At 48.6% G+C, this 23078-nt stretch overlaps 1 long non-coding RNA gene across 2 annotated transcripts; it reads left to right on the top strand.

Moving 5' to 3' along the window:
- Positions 1 to 156: 156 nt before the first annotated feature.
- Positions 157 to 21771, top strand: LOC131279506 (uncharacterized). Of its 2 annotated transcripts, XR_011649483.1 has the most exons (4): positions 157 to 1342; positions 12541 to 12655; positions 13183 to 13762; positions 21116 to 21771. It is a non-coding gene; the product is annotated as an uncharacterized lncRNA (long non-coding RNA). The 2 variants fall into 2 exon arrangements; XR_011649484.1 differs by lacking the exon at positions 13183 to 13762.
- Positions 21772 to 23078: the final 1307 nt, after the last annotated feature.

Genomic DNA, 23078 nt, shown 5'->3' with positions numbered 1-23078 from the left:
ACTGCAGGAGCTGCCAGCTCAGGGGCAGCTCCTTCTCTCCCCAGCACCTCATGCCCACCTCTGCTGGGAAATCGCTGGCCTGGTTCCTGGGGTTTCACTGATTGGTTTCAGAGGCCCTCCTGGAATAGGGGACCTCCTGAGAGGGGTGAGTGTGACTGTTGTAACAGAGACCGTCTTCTCTTCCCCCTGGGTCCTTGTCTCTGCCTCTCTCCTCCCCTCCCAGGGCCTCCTGGACAGTTCCATCTACTGCCCCAGCCCAGCTCAAACTCTGCCTCCCACCTACTTCCCTGCTTTTCTGGGCAAACCTGCAGCTTGCCTTGTTCCCAGCTCAGTCCCCAGAACTCCATGTCCCATCTCGTGTGTCCCATTGAGCTGTTTACTTCTGCCCGGTCCTCATGCTGCCTTCACTTCTAGCTCATCTCTGGGCCTCGGCACGTCTGCTCCTCCCCCCAACACCTTTTGCCATCTGGTCACCCATATTCACTCTCTATCTCCAGCCTCAGCTTGGGAGTCACCCAGGATTATCCCACCCCCTGCTGAGGCTGCATCAGCTGTTCCCCTCTTTCCCCCCAACCCGGTCTTCTCTTCTCCGAGTCCTCAAGTACATGAGGCCCAGCCCCTCTAAGTGCATCCACCAGGATCTGAGTCGCTCACAGGCACACTGTCAGAGCCATCTCTAACTCACAGACACGTAGATAGAAGGAGCTCGATTAAACCTGGAGCAGGAAAGGAAGAAGCGAGCTCTAGGAGCATCTCTTAACAGATCTGAGAGCTTTTGTGTGCTGAGTTCTGTGACTGCAGCTAAGTACAGGATGCATCCCCTGCTTCACAGGTCTTTCTGTCTAGAGGGAAAAGCAGACTTTTAAGGCGCCGAACTTTCCCGTCTATACAGTAGAAGGCAGGATGGAACAGCTGGGAAATTTCTTTGGGTATGACTTATGTGCAGACATTAGGAAGTGAGTGGTTCAGGAAAGGCGCCATTCTCACTCAGTTTTAGTTTTGATTGTCATTTCGAGAAATGAAAAGAACCCCCATATCTCCTCATTACCAAGTTTGTTTCCAGGGTTGGGAAACCCTTTGCCAACCTTAGGAGAACTTGGCGGTTCTCCAACCTGAGCACACACCAGCCTCTCCAGGAGGGCTTGCCCCACCCTCGGGGCTGCTCATGATTCCATTTTTCTGGGGCAACTCAGAGAATCTGCATTTCTAACAAGCTCCCAGGGGCTGCTTCTACTGGTCCTGGGCTCCACACTTTGGGAACCACTGATGGGATTCACTTAGTGCCATCTAGAGTCTTGGATTTGAACCTGAACTTTGCCTTGATCTCCCCAGATGCCCTCAGGTAGGTCTCTTCATGTCCCAGGGCCCAGGGCTGCAGTCCCCTGCTGTGTAAATGGGGGTGTCCCTGGGAGGACAGACTTTCCAGACCTTGCTTCCTGGCCTCCGTGGACACGAGCATCTGTGCTCACCGGGCAGGTGCCGCGGCAGGGAGGACAGAGAAGACTACCTGGTAACTCGGAGCAAGGCTTTAAAACATCAAGTCCCTGGTTGAACTCATCTGCTTGTGAGGTCTTTCCTTCTCCTAGATGAGGACAGAAAAGTTCCGATTCATCCAAGAGCGCAGGGAACACGGAGCAGCCGAGGCAGAAAGTGCCCAGAACCAGGGGTCAGGAGAAGTGGTTCCAGCCCGGCAGGTCCCCTCTTCTCCCAGTCTTGTTGCCAGATAAAACATGGGGCACCCGTTTAAATTAGAATTTTGGATAAACAACAAATAAATTGTTTTGGTATAAGTATGTCCCAAATTTTACTAAAAAAGTATTTGTTGTTATCTGAAATTCACATTTATCTGGGAGGGTTGAATTGCATTTGCTAAACCGGGCAAGTCATGTCCCAGACTCTCATTCACTTCCTCCTTCCAAAGGTGCTTGACCTCTCAGGTAAGAATCTCACAGAGACCAAAGAATCTCACAGAGAACCATTCACAAGAGACCAAAGTGGAACAACCCAAACGTCCACCAACAGGTGAAAGGATCAACAAAATGTGGCATATATTTCAGCCTTGCCATGAAACCATGCCACATTATGCAGCCTTAAAAAGGAACAACAAATTCCTACTAAGGGGGAAGCTGATGGGAAATCAGAGAATGGGAATCCACACGGAGGTTTTGATCACACGAGGGAAGGAACTTATTAAAGAGGTGGGGGTTGGGAGACAAATCTCAAATCTGCCTCTTCGGAGAAAGGAGGTGAGGCTTCTATTAGACAGAGAGGTGGGGTCGGAATGCCGCTTGGCCGAGTCCCCTGCAAAGCGGTCCACACAGCAGGCGTCAGAGGAGGGGAGCAGGGCTGAGCTCACGGCTACCGCTCCTCAGTGTCCTTGGCCCCAGGGTTCTCCGTCTGGTGCATGTTTTATTGGGCTTTTAAAAAGAAGAGAAGAAAACCAGGAGCTTGTTAAGGAGTGAATAACAGGAGTTTGCTAGGGTGTGGGAAAACAGGAATTTGCTTTGTGACTAAGGACTGTTCTCACTAGTAAGTAACAATGGACAGCTCCCTGCTACCGATTACAGGAGGGAGATTATGTAGTTAAAACTACAATCTCATCCGTGACTTCAATCTAAAAATTAAAGCAGCAGTGTAACACGTAGCATATGCCTGCTTTGGGCCTCTTCCAACACACACTGCAACTCGCATGAACCTTGACAACACTGTGCGCAGTGAAAGCAGCCAGTCACACAAGGGCGCGCGTATAACCTCCCAGAGTTGGCAGAAGGCAGATTAGCGGCTGCCTGGGCTGGTGGGAAGGGAAAATGGGGAGTGACTGTTTTTGCTTTTCTTTTTGTTAGGCTAAGGTTCTTTTTTGACAACAAACCTTATTCAGTGGGTTAGCTTCTCTTTGTACTCTAGGACTTTATTTTACTTTATTTTATTGGAGTGAGCTCTGATAAGGGTTAGGGGTTTCCTTTGGAGGTGATCAGAGGTCCTGGAACTAGAGAGTGGAGCTGGATGCACAACAGCGTAATGTACGAAGGGACACTAATGGCCCGTTCTACGCTGTGTGTGTTTTACTGCAATTTTTAAAATTGTTCATGTGAACCTTGATGTCCCTCCTCCCTACGGAACCCAAATTCTTGCCCTTTTAGCACCCCCCAAACCAAGGCGCCGCATCTCTCCCTTTTCCCTTCCTCCTTCCGGGGAAGCCGCGTGAGCTCTGAGCGCCCCCCACCATCCCCCCCAGCCTGCCCATGACACCCCTCCCCAGGCTTGGGAAGAAGCACACCTCTACGGGCGCCATTCCATTGCCTCAGTTTTAAATATTTATTCAAAATCCAGAAGGGAAAAGAGGAAACCGAACCCCTTGGGGTTTTAACACACTGACATGGACAGAGACGTAACGAGGACAGCAGAAAAACCCAACAACGAGACAGAAGGCAGGTCATTCTGGTGGCGCGGGGAAACCGAGCACCGAGATGAGGCCCGAGCTGCTACAAAAACGCACTTCTGTCGGCACGTCCAGGCGAGGGATACAGGAAGTGACGGGTAGGGAGGGTGGGCCAGTGTGAGGTATTCAATAATGAAAACCAAATCCAATTCCTGAAGAGGCACACTTCAGAAAAATACACATATAGAAACTTTCACATAAACTTTCCCCTTCTATAAAAATAATTCCATAGTTAAACATAGCGCCAAAATTCAACTTGGGCACTGACTTGTTCGCTGATATAGTACAATTCAGGTGACACTGAACAGCGCCCTCACCCCAAGCTCCAAGATCCCCATAATTATTCTTTCTCCCTTCGTTTTTCTCTTGGCGCTAATGACACTGGGTTTCTATAGAATTTAAAGACAAGGGAAAAGCAAGAACGATGCACCTAGAAGGACAGGGCTTCTGGAAGGGTGGACTTGGGGGTGCGTTTTGTGGCTTTGCTGGATGGGTGGATATTTTCATTTCACCTCCACGGCTGGCCCTGACTCCAAGCCACGCCTGTGGCTTCCTCCAAGCCAGGCCTTCTTCCCGCGCCTCTCCACGTCCTGCTCTCCAGGGCGGCTTAACTTCCCTTGAGGCCCAAGAAAGGCCAAGCTAAAATCCCTTGTGCCCAGGCCTCCTCCCTGCCTTAGGAGGACAGCCATTGCAAAGCCCGTAAGTTACAAGGCAAATCTCTTTACATCTGGTTTCTGACAGGATTTTTTTTCCCTCCTTAGCAGATTACCTGATGAGACAAGGGTGATGATAAGTAAAACTTAAAATTCCCCGAACGTCGTCATTTGGAGGACAGAGAAGGATGTGGGGCAGTGCCCCCACATCAAAAAGTTTCTTCAAAGTCTGTGGCAAAATGGTAGCACCTTCAGAATCTTAAATAGGTTTTTTTGTTCCTTAAAAAAAAAAATCACATATACTACAAGACAATTGGAGCACCAGCGATTTCACAGTGGGAGGTAGCAGACTGGGTACCACCAGCCCGGGTCCTCGCCTCTTCCTCGCAGCCTCCAGCGCTTCCCACCCCCCTGGCTGCTCTCTCCTACGGTTCTCACCTCCTTCCCAGGTGAGCAATTAGTAACACACCTCCTTTTTGCTTGCTTAAATAAAATAGATGTTCCTCTTTCTTTCCTTTTCTCCTTTTTTCCATGTCTCCTTTCTAATATTGCATATCAAAGGCTCCCAGGCAGGGGCCAGCTGGCGAGACACCCCCTTCCCTCGAGATGACTTGAATGTGGGGCTCTGTGGGCAGGGAGCTGGGGAAGGAGGGGCTGCCGCAGAGCTGGAAGAAGGCTGTGGGGCTCAGGCGGTGGCAGGCCCAGCCTGTTCTGGCTGGATCTTTGGTTGCTCTAGGGGACTCCCTGGGACACCCTGTCCCCTGCTACCCCCAGCCACTTCTACTGGGCAGACCACAGCTGGGGGCCCGCCCAAGACTCCTTGGGCAGGTGGGCTGCCTCTCCTGGGCCCACCTGCCCCTGGGATCCTCCCTTTGCCTCCTCTCCCTTTTCCCTCCCCGACGAGGCCTAGAGGAGCCAGGAGGTCAGAGGTCAAAGGTGTAGCAATGGGCCCTTGCTCAATGCCAATCAATAGCAGCTTTGTCGTCATGGCCAGTAATTCTGTGGTCAATGTTCCCATCGGAAGGAAGGACAATGAGTAAATGTAGGTTCAACATGAGGGATGGTGGAGAGAAAGACCTAGATTTTGGAATTTGATGACAAACATGCCTTCTTTTCCCAAGTGCCCCTAGTTAGGTTCCTGCCTCAGTTTCCTCTGCTATAAAATAAGGCAGTTGGAACTCGATTTCTCTAATGGCCAGCTGGAAGCACTGGCATTTGCTGGGAGCAGAGGACCAAGGTGCCATCCAGCCTGACCCCTTACTAGGACGCTGGCCTAGCGATGTGCTTTCTTGCTGTGCCCTCAGCTGACTATGGACAAGTCACCAAGGAACCTTCCGCCCAGGCACACTGCGCCCGTGCTCCTCTCTCAGGCCTCCAGCAGAGGTGGTGGAGGGTCCCCAGCAGCCGAGGTTGTTGTTTTTTTACCTTTTTCTCAAGGCCCTATTCTGTGTCCTTCCAGACTCACACCAGAGAGCAGCCGGGCCAGGTTGCTGTCCCCAGGCTTGGCGAGGGGTAAGCCCCTGGGCTTCAGTGCCCGACAGACATGGCCAGTGGCAGCCTTGAACCCTCGGGCAGGTCACCTTGCTGCTCTGTGCCTCCATTTCATCCTCTACAACTTGAGTTGTCGTGAGGATTAAATGAGCTAGTGAATGGGAAGTGCACTGTACATAGAAGGTGGCCCGTAAACCATAGTTCTCAGGTACCTGGAAGTTGGGCTGGTGTTGCCTTGAATTTTGTCCATTTGCTGCTCAGCAGGACTGAGCATGCTCAGTGGCTCAGACCAGACCAGCCTTTAGAAAGCTGACTGGGGCCGTGCTGCCCCCTGCTGGCCAGTCTCTGAGTAGCCCCTGCCCCAGAGCCTTTCTAGCCAGGAGGGGTATTCTTCCAGAGAAAATCCTGGGGAAATTTTCGGTAAATTTCAGGCTAAGCAGGTCATCAAATTAACAGAAAGTGGGGGTGAGTGGGAACCAAGAAATTACGTCTCAGTCGCTAGAGGAGGCATTGTGGGCTATTACTTATTGGATTCAGAATCCAAGGTATTTATCAGCTTCTATAGTGTGCTCACCAGCACAGGTTGGAAACGCTGGCCCAAGGGAGGTCCAGGGGTGACTCCAGGCCTCCCACGTGCAGCTCTCTGAACCTGAGCACTTAGCATAGTAGCTGAGTAGTGCACATAACTTTTTTTAAAAAATTAATTTAATGAACTATATCATTCATACATAAACATACATGAACAATTAGTGTAATAATACTTGTGAACTTACAAAGTAAATATATATAACATCGTACAGGATTCTCATAACTCACCCTACCGCCAATAACTTGTGTTGCTGTTAAACCTTTTTAACTAATGATTAGAGAGTATTTTGAAAATATTAGTAGTAACCAAAATATTTCCCCCCAACCAACCCTATTATTATTATTATCTGTGTATCATTTATATATGAACATACATAAACAATTAAGTGGATAGTAAAAGTTGTGAACTTACAAAGCAAACATGCATAACATCATACAGAGGTTTCATACATCAAACTCCACCATATCTTGCATTGTTGTGAGACATTTGTTACAAATTATGAAAGAATATTGTCAAAACTTTATTCCTAATCATAGTACTTATCTTACATTCCATGTGTTTTCCCCCAACCGACCTTAATATTATTTTTAAATATATTTTTAAACATTTTTTATGACAGATGTGGAAAACTTATAAAACAATCATGTACATGTGCAGAATTCCCAAATAACACCTTTCCATCAATACACCACACTGTGGTGGAACATTTGCTACAGATAAGATAATATCTGATTGTTTCCATGTAAATAGTGTACATTTGGCTCACATTTTCCATACTGCCCCATGATCAACACAGTACATCTTTGGCATATGTAAAAATGTTATGTTATTACTGCTAACCACAATCCATGGGTCACTCCAGTTTTATTTTTCCCTTCCTTCTCCACATTTCCAACACTCTGCAGTAGTGATGTACATTTCCTGTAGCTCACAAAGGACACTCTTGCATCTGTACCATCAACCTCAACTCTCATCCACCTCTTGGTTTACTGTACTATCCAGTTCCTAGATTATTTTCTAGCATTCTGTCAATTGGCATTTACATACCTAGACTAACTTTTTCAGCCTCATCCCCATTTATAAACCAGCTGTTACTCACTATTTGTAACACTCTATACATTTCCACACTTTTACAGTAATGCTAATTAAAACTTCTACATACATTAAATATCAGTAGTCCTTCTCAGTCCTGTTATCTCCTTTAAGACTCCTCCACCTACCACTAGGTCCTGAAGATATTTTCCTACAATTTCTTCTGGAAGTTTTATGGTCGTTGCTCTTATTTTTAGGTTTTTGATCTATTTGAGTTAATTTTTCAATAAGGTATGAGAGAGGGGTCTTGTTTCCTTCTTTCAGCTCTGGATATCCAATTCTTTCAGCACCATTTGTTGAATGGACTGTTGTACCCAAGCTGTTTGGGTTTGACAGGCTAGTCTAAAATCACTAGACCATACATGTGAGGGTCTTTTCTGAACCATAAATTTGGTTCCATTGGTTTGTGTGTCTGTCTTTATGCCGTACCATGCTGTTTTTACCATTATAGCTAGGTAATATGATGTAAAGTCTGGAGATGAGAGTTTGCTTTTCCTTTTTATGATGTTTCAGGACCCCTTACACTTCCAAATAAATTTGATGATCGGGTTTTCAAAAATTTTTTAATGCTGGTAGAATTTTTATCGGGATTGCCTTCAATCTGTATATCAATTTGAGTAGAATTGACATCTTAATGATATTTAGTCTTCTAATCCATGAGCATGGAATATTCTCCCAGTTATTTAGGACTTTTCTAATTTCTTTTAACATTGAGTTGCAGTTTTCTGAGTGCAAGTGCTTTACGTCCTTGGTTAAGTTTATTCCTATTTGAGTTTTATCTGTCATATTTTATTTTCACCACTTTTTTGACACTTTTTGTTAGTTTTATTGATATAATCTTTATTCTAGACTCTTTTCCAGGCCTCTCTCTCCTGTTTTTTCTTTTCAGGCACCCTTTAGCATTTCCTGAAAATCTAGTGTCTCACTTAGAAATTCTGCCAGTTTCTGTTTTTCTGTGGATATTCCAATCTTGCCCTCATTTTTGAAAGACAGTCATACTGTATATAAGATTCTTGGCAAGAATGGATGTGTCATGATGATGGGAACGAGTGTTGTTGGGGGGGGGGAGAGGGGGGGTGGGGGGGTGGGGTTGAATGGGACCTCACATATATATTTTTAATGTAATATTATTACAAAGTCAATAAAAAATAAAAAAATTTAAAAAAAAAAAAAAAAGATTCTTGGCAAGAAGTTTTCCTCTCATACTATCTTAAATATATCAAATCACTGTCTTCTTGCCTCCATGGCTTCTGATAAGAAAGCACTTAATCTTATTGGGTGTCCCTTATATAGTATGCATTACTTTTCTTTTGCTGTTTTTGCTCTCATTGTCTTCAGCAGTTGACATTCTGATGAGTGTGTGTCTCGGAGTTGGTCTATTCAGATTTTTTCAGATGGAAGAAATTGTGTTTCTTGGACATGGATATATATGTCCTTAAATAGGGCTGGGAAATTGTATACCAATATTTCTTCAAATATTCCTTCTGCCCTTTTTCTCTTTTCTTCTTCTGGGACACCCATGACACATATGTTTGCATGCCTTTTGCTGTCATTTAGTTCCCTGAGACCTTCTTCAATTTTTTCCATTCTTTTCTTCATGTGTTCTTTTCTATGTTCACTTTCAGAGGACATTTCTTCAAGCTCACCAATCCTGTGTTCTGCCTCCTCAAAACTGCTATTACATGATTCCAATGTTTTTTAAGTTCATTTATTTCACCTTTCATTCCCTTAAGATGTGCTATTTTTCTATATATGCTTTCAAATTCTTCTTTGTGCTCATCCAGTGTCTTCTTAGTATCCTTAATCTCTTTAGGCATCTCATTGAATTTATGAAGGAGATTTGTTTGAACATCTATGATTAGTTGTCTCAACTCCTTTATGTCATCTGGGGGCTTATCTTGTTCCTTTAACTGGGCTGTACCTTTCAGTTTCTTTGTATGAATTGTAGTTTTTTTGTTGGTGTCTTGGCATCTGGATTATAGAGCATTTATTCTGGGTGCAGATTTTCTCTTTAGTTTAGGAATTCCTGCCCTTTCTCCCTTGCTGATTGTGCAGTAGGACCCAAGGTTGTAATTGGTTCTATAATCTGTGGAGGTTCAAGCTGTCCTCATTGTGCTAGGGACACATGAAGCTTCCCTCAACTTTCCCTTTTTCAGGGTTGGGACACAGTCACAGCTGTGTGGAATAATCCAAGTCATACAAGTCTGGACCATAGTTGCCCAGAAAGACTAATGAACTTCATGCCCCCTGCTGCCCTGCCTGGGGTGGGGATGGAGCTGCAGGTGTGGGCAGCAATCTATGCAGTGCAGGTTCAATATGGCTGCAGTTGCCCCAGTAAACTTCTTATTATTCAGTCTGTGCCAGCCAAAGGTACCTACAGTTACCTGGATAGGCTGGTGCAGGGCCCACCAGCCTCCTCCCTGCCAGTGGGGGGGGGCCGAAGTCTAGGCTAGGTCTGCAGGCTGGTCTGGGTGAAATAAACCAATTCCCATGGTCATGGTTATTTTCAGTCAGCCCAGCTTCCCCTCAGGCTGGGGGCAGAGTCAAAATGGCAGCCATGGCCTCTTTCTAACTTGTACAGATTTATATCCCAGCTGTTCCCAGGTTTGTTTGTTTTTTTAATTATTTATTTATTTTTTAAAAATTACATTCAAAAAATATGAGGTCCCATTCAACCCCACCGCCCCCACCCCCCACTCCCCCCACAGCAACACTCTCTCCCATCATCGTGACACATCCATTGCACCCAGTAAGTACATCTCTGAGCATCACTGCACCCCTAGTCAATGGTCCACATCATAGCCCACACTCTCCCATGTTCCATCCAGTGGGCCCTGGGGGGATCTACAATGTCCCGTAATTGTCCGTGAAGCACCACCCAGGACATCTCCTCGTCCCGAAAACGCCTCTACATCTCATCTCTTCCTCCCATTCCCCAAACCCAGCAGCCACCATGGCTACCCTTCCCACACCCATTCCACATTTTCTCTGTGGACATTGGATTGGTTGTGTCCATTGTACATCTATGTCAAGTGGGGGCTTAGATTCCACATGGATACTGGATGCACTCCTCCTGCTTTCAGTTGTAGACACTCTAGGCTCCATGGTGTGGTGGTTGACTTTCTTCAACTCGATGTTAGCTGAGTGGGGTAAGGCCAATAAATCAAAGTGTAGGAGCTGAAGTCTGTGTTCCCAGGGTTTTATCTTAGCCAGCTGTGTCTAACAATCAGTAACTGAAATCACAGCCAACCATCTCCTCCTCCCCTTATTTTGGGAAATGGACCTTCCAATTCCAGCCACAGAATAGCTCCAAGGGTGCTCATGCCTCAATGAAATGATGATCACCCGCCTTCACAGTTTGGCTAATAATTTCCCAGAGAGGCTGTCACAGGTCCCCCCAGCTTCCACCCTGCTGGAGTTGACAATGGGACCTAGACTAGAGCTACAATGCGATCTGGATGGAAAAAAAGTTCGTCCTCAATAGCGTGTGATTTTCAGCCCACGCTGATTCCTCTCATGCCAGGAGCACTTATGATGGTGGCTTCCAGCCTCTTTCTGAATTGGACTGGCTCAAATTTTAGCTGTTCTCAGGATTATACTTTAGCCTGTTGAATTTACTCATCAGCAGCTGAAGTTGGTGCCCAACCATCTCTTCCACCCCCATTTTTGGGAAGTGGATCTTTCAATTACAGCCCCAGAACAGCTGCCAAGGTAGCTTGTGCCTCCAGTGGAGGATGGGCACAGGCCTCCATGGTGTAGAGCACTCTACTTATGAGTCTTTCCTGCAGATGGGCAGTCTCCTCCTTCTGCTCCTTCAAGGATGTGGCATGATGTTCATCTGGCCTCCTGAAGCCCCTGAACAGGTGCTTCAGCTGGCTCCAGATAGCTCTGGGTGCTTACAAATAGCCCTGTAGCAGGAGCTGACTCTAGGAGCACCTTACTTGGCCACAATCTTGCTGGTCGTTTTAGTTCCAGTGCACATTGCTTTTTACGTAACTTTCCCTTTAGCTCTACAAAGCTACCCTAGGAGTAGTGAACTATGGCCATTTTAGGCACAGGAATGGAAGTTTAGAAAGTTGAAATAACTAGTTCAAAATCAAGCACTAGTCAAATGGATACTAGGGCCTGGTTGTTGAGGCCAGTGCATTACAGTGCCTCTGAAGTCACTTGGTTTCTCAAAACTTCACTTTCCTCATCTGTAAAACAAGGATAATCAGCTGACAGAGGAAATGTGACAGTGCATGTTAAGCACTTGTCGCAGAGCCTGGCACATTGGTATCTAGGGCGAGGAAGCCAGCGCTGACCTAGACTGTGCTTTACCTTTTGAGGAACTGCCAGAATATCCTTCAAGCCAGCTGCACCATTTTACTTTACCATCAGCACTGCATGAGGGTTCCGATTTCTCCACATCCCCACCAGCACTTGCTTTTATTGGTCTTAATTTTCACTATAGTAGTGGGTGTGACCTGGCATCTTATTTCGGTTTGGGTTCCCGTTTCCCTGATGGCTAATGATGTTGAGCATCTTTTCATGTGCTTGTTGGCCACTTGTATATCTTCTTTCAAGAAATATCTATTCCAATCCTAGTAGAAAGCACTTTTACACACTGAACAATAACACAAGATAGCGAGTAGTGAGAGCCAGAGTTTGCTGAGCCCCTGCAGTGTGTCAAGCAAGAGGTCAATGAATAACTTTGGAAAACTCCTCCCAACCTCAGTTCTACTTTATCTAGGTGAAATACTTCTTTATCATGTCTCCGCTTTCACCACAAAACAAACTCACGAACCTTCATGCTCAATGCAAGATTTCTTGGAAACCTTAGTGACCATTGATAAATGCTGTATTTACTTCGTAGAGATATCTGTGCCTTGTTTTGAGGCCTCTTCAGCCCTTCTGTACTGGCATTTTATGCCAACCTCCCACATTTCTGGAGGACCAGGCTGAGAAGGGTGGTCTCCCTCCCACTGCCCCAATGAGCAGAACAGCAGCTTCCACTTCTGCAGAATCATAACTGGTTTCACGTTTCTCCTGGGCTCCACAGTTGCCAAATGGGACCACATGCATTACCTCTTCAGTGAGGGGAGTTTTGCTACAGAATTGGGGTTTTCCTGAGCCCCTGAGATCCTGGCTTTCAGACCCCTAGCTCAGATCCATTGGTCTGGCCTAGACACTGGCTCACATGGCATATGGCCAATAGATAGTTTTCAGTGAACAGGCACTCACCTTTGTTTTCGTCCCTCATCCTTCCAAGTCCCTCTTGCTACTCACATTTTCAGGAATGAAGAAACCTTGGCAGAGAGAATGGCCAGTGACCCCAATGGCAGTATGCTGGGTCCAGAACCAGTGCTCTTTGGCTTTCTCCATGATGAATGAGCACACTCACCTCCACAGGTACTACCCCCCCGCAGGACCTACCTCAGCCCCCTCAGCCCCAGCCTCTGCTGAGTAGCACCCTCGGCCTCCTGCTGACACACTTTCTTACCTACCTGGAGAAGCTTGACAAGGCCCTGAACCACACTGTTCAGACCTTCAAGAGCGTCTGCTCCACCACTAAGCAGATGCTCCCCTCCCTGTTGCCCAACCTGCACCAGGCCTGCAGACTGTGGGGCTCCTGTCTCTTCTGACTCCTCAAGGATCAGGATGGATGGGTGGGTGGTAGGGCAGGGTACCAGGAGCCAGGGGGCCCAGGGGCCAAGAGGTCTTCCTCCAGCACAGGCCCTGCCGGCATATCCTGGTTTTTCAGAATGAAAGTGGCACCGGGTACTCATCAAAGGAGGTAACTTCTTGGGGGAGCAGCCTCCTCCAGGTGCTGGACACAGGCCCCCTCCTTCCCAGGCTGATCTCAGGGAGGGTTTTCTCCTCAGACCGTACTTGCCCAACTCCGACTAACACCATGTATTTTGTATATGAATGGACAGATGTTTTTTAAACTGAGGAGTTTTATCCCGCTTGGATCCTGCTGAGGAGGCCAGAAAGGAACAGAAAGGTCAAGGTTCAGAATGCACACCTGTCCCCCATCCTGTCACCAGCACAACTCTGGACTCAGCCTCCTGCCTTTGCTTCAGTGACGGGCAGTCAGTGGGGTCTGCACCCAGGGTAGGCCCGCGCCCAGCTCCCCAGAGTTGGAGAGGGAGAGGCCTCTGTCCTCATGGGATAGAAACCACCTTGGAGGGCCCCGGGGGGCTGTCCCACCACAGTCCCTCTCAGGACCTCACCCCAAGGCCGACTCTCTCCCCTGGGCCCCTGTGGCCTTTGGCTAGTGGCCAGCTCCCTGCCAGGCCTTGGTGTGGGGCCTTGTTTGTGGCCAGGAAAACGTGACCTCTCCTGCCCCACCCTGCATCATGCTTACCTCAGCATTTCTGGATTGTGTGTGCATAAACAACCTTTGTATATTTGAGACATTCAAATCTCTATTTTCATTACAAGGGAAAATGAAGAAAATGAATTTTGATTTTAAAAAACGCAAAAGAAAAATCCCCAGAGCCTGCTGTGTCTGTGGTATGTACCATCGAATTGTGGTCTCTAAAGTCAAGCTTTTGGCTGGAAGAGTTGATGCCCAGTCAAGCCCGTCCTCCTCGGTGGGTGCCCATTCCCAGACTGCCGGCCCCTTGGTGGCTTCTGTTTCTCCAGCCTTCCCTTTCTGCATATCTCAGGGTTATAGACAATTGGACAGAATTAGCCCCTGTTTTTGGAGGTCACAGATGTTTTGAGACTCATGGCAAGTGGGTATCAACAAAACATGAACCTGGATACTCTTTCCAGTGCTCCTTCTGGTCGCAGGCAACAATTGCTGCATTTGCCTAAGCACCCAATAGAAGTCTCTCTTACTCAAGTACTCAGCATGTCAAACCTCACCTGGTCCCATTTTATTGATGAGAAGAGTAAGTTTCCCTGCCTCAACTGGCTCCTGAAAGCGATAGGATTCAAACCACTTTTCTTGACTCCAAAACTCATGTTCTTTTAAAAGTCCCTCTCTGCCCCTCCTGACTCTTTCCTGGCTCTTGTTTCTCATTCACTCAAATATTTTCCTCAGTCCCCACCTCTCTCTTCATTTTTCTCTACCCTGGACTCTCTCTCAGACCATTTTCCATTTTATTTTTCACCTGATCCTCCCCAGTAGAGTTAAAATTGACATTTATTGACAGTAGGGCTGTAACAGAAGTATTTCTTAGAGTTTCTGAGCCTCCTGTTGCAGACTTTTGGGTCAAGGCTGCGATTATATCCATTGGGAATGGAAGAGCCCAGGCTGGGGGTCCAGACCAGTGTCTCAAGCCTCCGACCCCAGGAGCAGCAATGACCATCTGTGAGGATTCAGGGCTGGGCTGGTCCAAGACTGTGGCCCCATCTCTAGGGAGCTCAACCCCCAGCACACATTGCCTGAGTAATTCAGCCCAGCTTTTCCATCACCTGAGCAGTGGCAGGACCATCGGAAGACATGAGGCCATGCGTCACATGCTCTTTGGTTTTGGCGGGAGGCCAGTCCCTCCCCGCTGGTCAGCTGGCCTAGGGCTCAGCTCTGGACTTGTCTCCAAGTGAACCTCAGGCTGGCCTCCCCCTCTAGATTCATTTGCAAGATGAGCACTCGTCCTTGGGGCCTAGTGTCATCTCTTTTTTTTGCATAATTTTTATTGTCTTTCATTTATACATATATAGATCCCACCAAAAGTTATATTAAAAAATAATAAGAAGTTCCCTTAAACCAACACCCCACCACCCAACTCTTCTCTCATCAGCAACCTCTTTTATCAGTGTCACACTTTCATTGCATTTGGTGAATACCTTTTGGACCACTACTACAGTGCATGGATTATAATTTACATTGTACTTTACACTCTCCTCGAGTCCATTCTGTCAGTTATGGCAGGATATATAATGTCCTGCATCTGTCCTTGCAATATCATTCAGGATAACTCCCAGTCCTGAAAATGCCCCAATAACACTCCTCTTCTTCCCTCTCCCTGCCCTCAGCAATTTCTGTGGACATTGTCTCCTTATCAATGATTGAATTTCTTCCATTGCTAGAGTCACAATAGTTCTGCAGTAGAATATCAGTAAGTCCACTTTAATCCATATTTTATTCCTCTATCTTGAGGACCCAAGATGGTGATATCCTCTTGACCTCAAAATTGAGAGGGTTCCTAGATCCCACAGGGCTGATGGATTCAATTCTCCTGCCTGCAGTTGTAGCATCTCTCATTTACCTGGTGTGTTGGTCAACCAACCTCACCTGCCTCTTAGCTGACTTGGGAAAGTCCAATGAACTTGAGAGTAGGTAATCCAACTCTGCAGAGCCTCAGGGCCCAGTCGGCACATGGACAGTCCAGAGATTTATGTCTCCTGAACATACAGCAACCCCAGCACCAACCACTGGTTCAGGAAAAGTGATGGAAGAAGTATGTGTAGAGAGGTTACATCTGAGTCTAACACCATCACCCTCAGGAGCACAAATTCCAAAGTAGGGCCAACTGGCAAGGTATTGAACTCTAGAGCCATCTGCCATGACCATAAAATCTGTGTGTCTTCATAGCCTCAGGAGAACCAGTACCTGTGGTTTCATCTACTTAACTGTCTCTGGTATGCTGCTGAGATGTGTACAAGCACAACCCCTCTGATGAACTCCTAACTCATTTTGAAGTCTCGTTGTCATGTAAACTCATTTGTCTTCACCATTTTCCCCTTTTATTCAAGGTCTTTTTATAGTTGCATCACCAGCTGGTGATGGTAGTAATTCCTTGGTGCCAGGGAGGCTCATCCACATGAGTCATGCCCCATGCTGTTGGGAAAGTAATGCATTTACATGCTGAGTTTGGCTTAGAGAGTGACCACATTTGAGCAACATGGAGGCTCTCAGGAGGTAACTCTTAGGCCCCCTGCAACTCTAGACCTAGTTGAAATTGCAAGCACACAGGCTCGTCTTCTGCACTGGGTCTCACATACAGGAACCCTGAGGACACTTCGTGGAGTCAACCAGCACCATGTCCTGGCCTAGTCCAGCCTCCTGTCATTACAGGGAGCCCCCAAAATCCTCCACTCAGTCTTCCTACCTCAGGTTGATCCCACCAATACCTCCTGTTATTGCCATCGACTATGCCCAAGAGAGGGCCCTTCCTGATCATAACCAATGGAATAGATTCCATGGCCTCCTACCCACAGCCCCTACTTGGGGTCTGCTGCCTCACTCTTCTTCAAACGTGTCTTCTTGGATCCTTGGCTAGCAGAGGGCATAGAGGATTTATCTAGATTCTAATCTCTCTACACCCATGGTTCAGATGCAGCATGAACCCTTTTCAGACTTCCTGTCTCTTTCAGAGATGTTTTGAAATCACAGCAAAAGGGTGTCACATGGTGCATGTATTATCCAGCCTGCATCTGGTAAGCATTAAACCAAGGGCTCATCCAGTCACAGGCCACTTCTTTTCCAATGTCATCAGGGTTCAATTCAGGGCTAGCTTCAAATGAAGGAACGAATGAATGAGCAAGTGAAAAATTGACCAGCAACCAGCCTGTCCCAAATGCAGGAGCTTTATTAATGCAACTCAGGAAAGAATGGAGATACAAAGAGCTGATGAGAGGATGAGGGGGCCCCGATCCGCAAGCCACCCACCTCTGTCTGCGGTTAGTCCTTAAGTCTTAGGACTCTGTCTTTCCCTTTTTCCTCTTCTCCTCGTGATATTTGTCCAGCGACCCACAGAGATCCTAGTGGGGAAGAAGACGGAATCATGGGCAGGGAAGGGGCTCTTTCCTTGGGGATGGGTGAACCTCGACTCTGGATCCAATGCAGCCAGGGCTCCCACCTCTGGCTCTGCCAAAACCTAGCTGGGAGAACTTAGGGAAGTCATTTTCCCTTCCTGAACCTCAGTTTATTCAACTCTGAAATGGGAGCTGAAAGCATTTACTGAGCACTTCTGACCTCTCAGGCCCTGTGTAGTGTCTGTGGGGTTCCTCAGAACAGCAACCATCTGGCAGAGGACAAAATAGAGGCTCAGCAGGGTCAGTCACCTGTCTGAAGTCACCTGGCTGAGATGGGAGGTAAGCTCAGTCTGACTCGTCTGACACAGGGGCCTGCATCTCAAATTTTTTTTCTGTTTCCGGGTGTTGGAAGGGAGTTCATACCCCTGCTGCCTTGGGAGATGAATTCAGATAGCAAAGGACTGGAGACAGTTTTATTTCAATAGTAATGATTTTTTTTTCATCTGTACAAAGGGGTATAACAAACTCACCAGTTGTTACCTGTGCTATATGTGGACATACAACATATGTTATTTGTTAATGTTATTTATGTGTGCATAGATAATATTGTGTAGGTTGAAATCAAGTAAAGCCTGGTATGGGTTTAAAGAAAAACATTCAGGGGTACTTATACAGGTAATTCTTGGTTTTACAAAAATCAAGACGTCGGCTTGGACTTGCTGCAGTGAGTGACACTGAAACTGCAATTCCGCTCCCTGTTGCACTGGTGGGCAGTGAGAGCAAAGGCCCTGGGGAGTAGGAAATGGCCCATGACATTGCCTGGGCTGTCCATTTCCCAAATCCCACCACCACCCCTTGCCCCGCTCCTGCCTTCCAGTTAGCCTGTAAATCCTCCCCACCTGCTCTGGGCCCCCTCCCTGATCTCACAGGGGCTTTTCCCTCCTGAGCTCTCACCAGCACCCACAGGCCTGCGGGAAGCTCAGCTGTCCCTGCATAAAGAGGACGCCCTGCTGTGCTGTGCAGCCTGGGCTGGCGGCCTTCCCTCTCTTGGCCTCCAGTGCTGCCTTCGGCAGGTGCACCCCCAGGTGGCACTGGGCACTGTCCCTGAGCCCTCCTGCATTCCCCTTTTCCCTATGCCTGTACAGGATTTCATCGCCCTGCAGGCCCAGGCACTTGAGGCCTTCAAGGAATTCCTTCAGTTGTTTCTTGGTCACCACTGGCTTCCTCGCTGGAGGGGGCAGAAAAAGGGGCTCCATCAGGGTGCTGGGAGGTCCAGGAGGTCAAGCAGGGCTGGTTCACCGGAACCAAGCCCCAAAGGGTGAAGCCCAGGAGTCTGGAGTTGGGGGCTGCAGAGGGTGCCTACCCTAGAAGACCATCGCATGGTTTGGCTCATCTTCCAGAAAGAAGATAGTTATAAAGGTCTTGGGGTCCTTGGTGAGCCACAAGTAGACTAAGTTTTTGTGGTTCCTCTCTAGTGGGGAAAAGAGCCTCTGGGTAAGCCTGTGAGGAGGGCAGTGGTCCCACCTTACATGAGACCCGGGGTGTACCCATGGGCACTTAACCAATCAAGGAGTCAGGGTTCATGCTCCCCAATTACAGAAGAGAAGAATGAGGTCCAGAGAGGAACCTCAGTGTGGGTATGTGGGTCCACTCAGCCCCCTTGGCATTTGGGTGCCCCTGTATTTGCAATGATAACTGGGACATGCGTGAAGCCACCATCCAGCCAACACTGGCTGCCACTCTTGGTTTCTGGAGGATCTCAAAGTGTGGCCCTAGAGGTAGGCCTGAAGCCAGACTTGGGAGAGAATCCTAATTCTGACCCTAATGTGACCTTGGGGAAATACCTTGACTTCTCTGTGCCTCTGTTCTCTTATCTGTAAGTTGGTTAGGATTCATCCTGTCCTCTTAGGGCTGTGGTGAGTGTTCAATTAGTTAATTCATGCAAAGCACTGTAATCAGTGTCCGGCTCAGAGCCGCAAATGGTAGTGATGACTCCTTTGATCAGTGCATGTGTTGGCACCAGGACTACAAGACACAGGCCCCATGCTTTCTCACGTTGTCTTTGGCCCCAGCCTTCCTCCTCTCAGCTCTCCAGCCTGCCCCTCAGTCCTCCCATTTCCACCTGCAGCCCTCAAGCCTGATAGCTCTGGCTCACCAGTAGAGGAGAACATCCTCTTCTCCCACCGGATATCTCTGTAGCTGGCATTGTAGATGCACTGGTCCTGCTAGAGTCAAAGGCAAGGTGAGATCTCAGGGTCAAATGGTCAGGGGAGATAGACAGTCCCTCATCCTCAGTCATCCAGGGGCAAGATTCAGGCAGAGATTCTGGCCAGCCCTCCCCATTCCAAGGATGGGAAGACCGAGGCCACAAGGGGGAAGGAACTTGCTCCTGTCTTCCAGCCTCTAAGGAGAAGCCAGAGCTCGAGCCTGAGGTGAGCGTGGACAGCAGGTGGGTGGTCTCTCATGGTCTGGTACTGTCTGACCAGAAAGGTGTCATCCTTCAGGTTGGGGAGAAGGTAAAAGAAGGGTGCTGGGCTTTCTCTCACCCCCTGTTGGGCCTCAGGATTGTGCAAGACCGAGTCGATACAAAACCACTTGCCAGAGATCTGCAGAAGAGGCAGAGCTGAGGATGGGCAGCTTGGGGCTGGAGCCTTGTCGAGCTTTGGCATTTCCTCCCTCTGTTTTGCAAACAGGGAGACACAGGGGCCCAGGTGGGCAGTGGGCATGCAGGAGCTCACACCACATGCCAGGCATCTCTAGGGCCCCCTCCTCAACAGCACAGAACTGCCTCCTGGGGCTCCTCAGTTGGGGCTTCTGAGCCTTGAGACAGGAGCTGGCTTCTAAGACTTCCTGACCAGAGCCATTTTCACCCTGGGATGCAGGAGATGAAAGGGCAGAGCTCAGAATCAGCAGGGGAGAGACCAGTCCCAGAAGGCGGGCAGCTGCCCAGGTGCTCTGCGGGCTATGCCCAGGAATTACCCTCCAGGGTAGCGTTGGTGATGGGTGTGGCCTTCAGTGGGGCACGCACTGGGTCCTGGTCATCCAGCAGAGGCAGGAGCCTCAGGATGGCAAGGGCCCAGTGTAGCGCCATGTCGAGAGTGGGGCGCCACGAGTTGGCCAGAAGTGGTGGCCTCAGTGTGCAAAGGCCTTTATAACTAGCTGTAGGTGGGCAGGTGGTGCCCAGTCACGGGCACAGGGGCATTTGACACAATTCGGGGAGTGTATGGGGAATTCCTTGCACAAAAGCTTCCCTCTTGTCCCCCGAAGCCAGTTCTAGATCACAACTCCAAGTTTAGGTGTAATTTGGGTCCCCTGCATGGAGGGCTTTCAAAGGAGTGAGGGTCTGACTTAGTCAAGGCTAGGATGCATGCAGGGCTCTGTGATATTACATATATTTGAGGCCAAAGATTTCATTAGAGGAGTCACCCACTTGGCAATTTTGTTTTCATCTAATTCCTATCCCTTTGAGCACCAAGATTTGAGTGGAATGAGGCTGTAAATCCAACGCTGATGGCACCTTAGAGTTTCCCAGAAGGCTGGCATAGGAATTTTGGGGTAGAGCAAGAAAACATGATTCAATTCCAACTGAGAAGTCTTCCAGCCCTAAAGGAAGGAACATTTCTGAAAGAAAGGAGCATCTCCATTGACTGTCTTAATTTCAGGAAAGGTATTACTTGAGCCAATTCCCAACATCTGAAAGAAGACATTAAATCCACAGTCCCCTCACCCTGTGCCATTCATGTCAAGAGCTTGCCTGTCTTCTCACCTACATACCCCCAGTCTTGGTATGGTGATCAGCACAAAGTAAGAACAGCAAACATGAAATGAATGAATCCCCTTCTTGTTTACATTTCTCCATGATGTAGTCAAATGTTTATCCATGTGAATATTCTTAGGGTACATGTACAATTTTGTATTCTTGTCATTTCCCATATTTTGCATTAGATTTCATGTTTCATTGTCACCTATAGTTACAATTTTCGTAGATGCAAAATCCTTCATTCACTTAATCTTGTCTAGATGTCTATAGAAAAATATGTTTTGATTTTTTCCCTGATGCTAAATGTCAGATAGGCCAAATTCCTCCATAAAAATACCACAATCTCCAAGAAAAAAAAAAAGCATATGTCCCCTAAAAGTCTTATGTGTGCATCTCCACAGGCTTGTCGGTGACCGAAGGGGCCGTGCTGCCCAGGGCCTGCAGACTTGCACACCCGGGCTTGTTACAAGCCCCTCATCCAGCGCCGCCAGCCCCGCCTCGCCCATCCCTGAGCCTTGAAGGAACCTCAGGTTGCTGCGGGAGCCAGGCGGGCCCAAGCCTCCTCTCCTCTTCCACCTCCTGCTGCCCTCACTTCTCACTCCTTGGTGCCCGCTGCCCCCTCAGCTGACGTATGTCCCATAAGGGGACGTGTATCCCATTTCGTGGGTGGCGCCTGCCCTTCCCCCAAAGCATGGCACCCAGGAAGCCCTAAAACACGCAGTGGCTGTGATCGGACAGTGAGACTCGCCCTATGTACTACTTGCCATGGGTGGAGTCACCTCTCCTGAAAAGGCATATTCAAGTCCTAGTCCAGCCCTGTGAATGTGACCTGAATAAGGGCATCTTTGAAGGTATCCTGAGTTACTGACCAACAAACCACAGCAGTTGGAAGTCAGGATGGGGTTACCCTGCAGGGTTCAGAGGGACAGCATCCTCTTTACACCTTGATTTCAAACTTTTGACCTGAGACCTGTGGGGCCACACTGCCCTGAATTTGGCAGCCTCCAGCAGGCGGTGCTGGGTGGGGCAGTCCTGGGAAATAAAACCCTGTACTCATGTCTTTACTGCTTGTCTTTTCTGCCACGTGCCAGATTCAGAAGGTCAGAGATAATACCATTTTTTTTTATGTTAAGCCCTTCAATATCCTACTCTGTGTTGACTCATCTTGCCATGCCCCACGCATGGTCCTTAAAACACACAGACCTACTGGGAAGTCAGAATAAGGAGGTGAGCAAGCAATAAATGATTCAGGATGCTGCAGCCAGCCCTGACTAAGACAGGCAGTTCTTAAATCTCTTTATGATTGACTGGCTGGATGGGCAGCACTGGGCTTTTCCCTGGGGGCAGAGACTGTGCCCTAAATCTCAGGTGCCCCAGACCCAAGCCCGGGTCCTGTGAAGCGGGGTGTAAGAAAGCGTTTCCCGAATGAAGGGACAAACATGCTGAGATTGGTGGAGGCAGGGCCCCCTGATGCTTATCATGTCACAGAACACAGGAGACATAATGACATTTGAATGGCCCACGGGTTCATTGGAAAAGACAGCCTGTGACCCAGGAGACCAGGGGGTACTGTGCCCTTGCCCCCAGGCCTCCCACCTGCCTACCTGTGTAGTGGACCTAGAAGGGGACCCTGTCTTGCCGCCCGGAGCTGCCCCCCCACCTGTCATTCCATCTTGCACTGCCCGGGGACTGTCCTCAGAGGCTCTGTTCTTCCCAGAGGAGAGCCAGGGGGAGATCAGCTCAGATTTGGAGGCTTCAGGGGAAAAAGAAGGGCGTCACAGGGGACAAAGGCTGGGCACTGTTCAGGAGTATAGACGGCTCTGACAGTGTGTCTGTGAGGGACTCAGATCCTGGTGGATGCACCTCGAGGGGCTGAGCCTTGTCTCCTTGAGGATTCAGAGAAGAGAAGACCAAGTTGGGGGCAAAAAGGGGGAACAGCTGATGCAGCCTCAGCAGGGGGTGGGTATAGTCTTGGTGACTTCCCAAGCTGAGGCTGCATTTAGAGAGCGAATAGGGGTGACCAGATGCTGAAGGGTGCTGTGGGGAGGAGCAGACGTGCCGAGGCCCAGAGTTGAGCCAGAAGTGAAGGCAGCATGAGGACTGGGCAGGAGTAAGCAGCTCAATGGGGCACACGAGATGGAATGCGGGGGGTGTGGGCACTGAGCTGGGAACAAGGCAAGCTGCAGGTTTGCCCAGAAAAACAGGGATGTAGGTGGGAGGCAGAGTTTGAGCTGGGCTGGGGCTGTAGATGGAACTGTCTGGGAGGTCCTTGGAGGGGAGGAGAGAGGCAGAGACAAGAACCCAGGGCAAAGAGAAGAGGGTCCCTGTTACCCCTGAGCTGGCAGCTCCTGCAGTCCCCAGGCT

This window comes from Dasypus novemcinctus, chromosome 8, assembly GCF_030445035.2.
Source record: "Dasypus novemcinctus isolate mDasNov1 chromosome 8, mDasNov1.1.hap2, whole genome shotgun sequence".
Lineage (NCBI taxonomy): Eukaryota > Metazoa > Chordata > Mammalia > Cingulata > Dasypodidae > Dasypus > Dasypus novemcinctus.
Note: the sequence above shows the minus strand (reverse complement) of the source record. Positions and strands in the feature narration are given on the sequence as shown.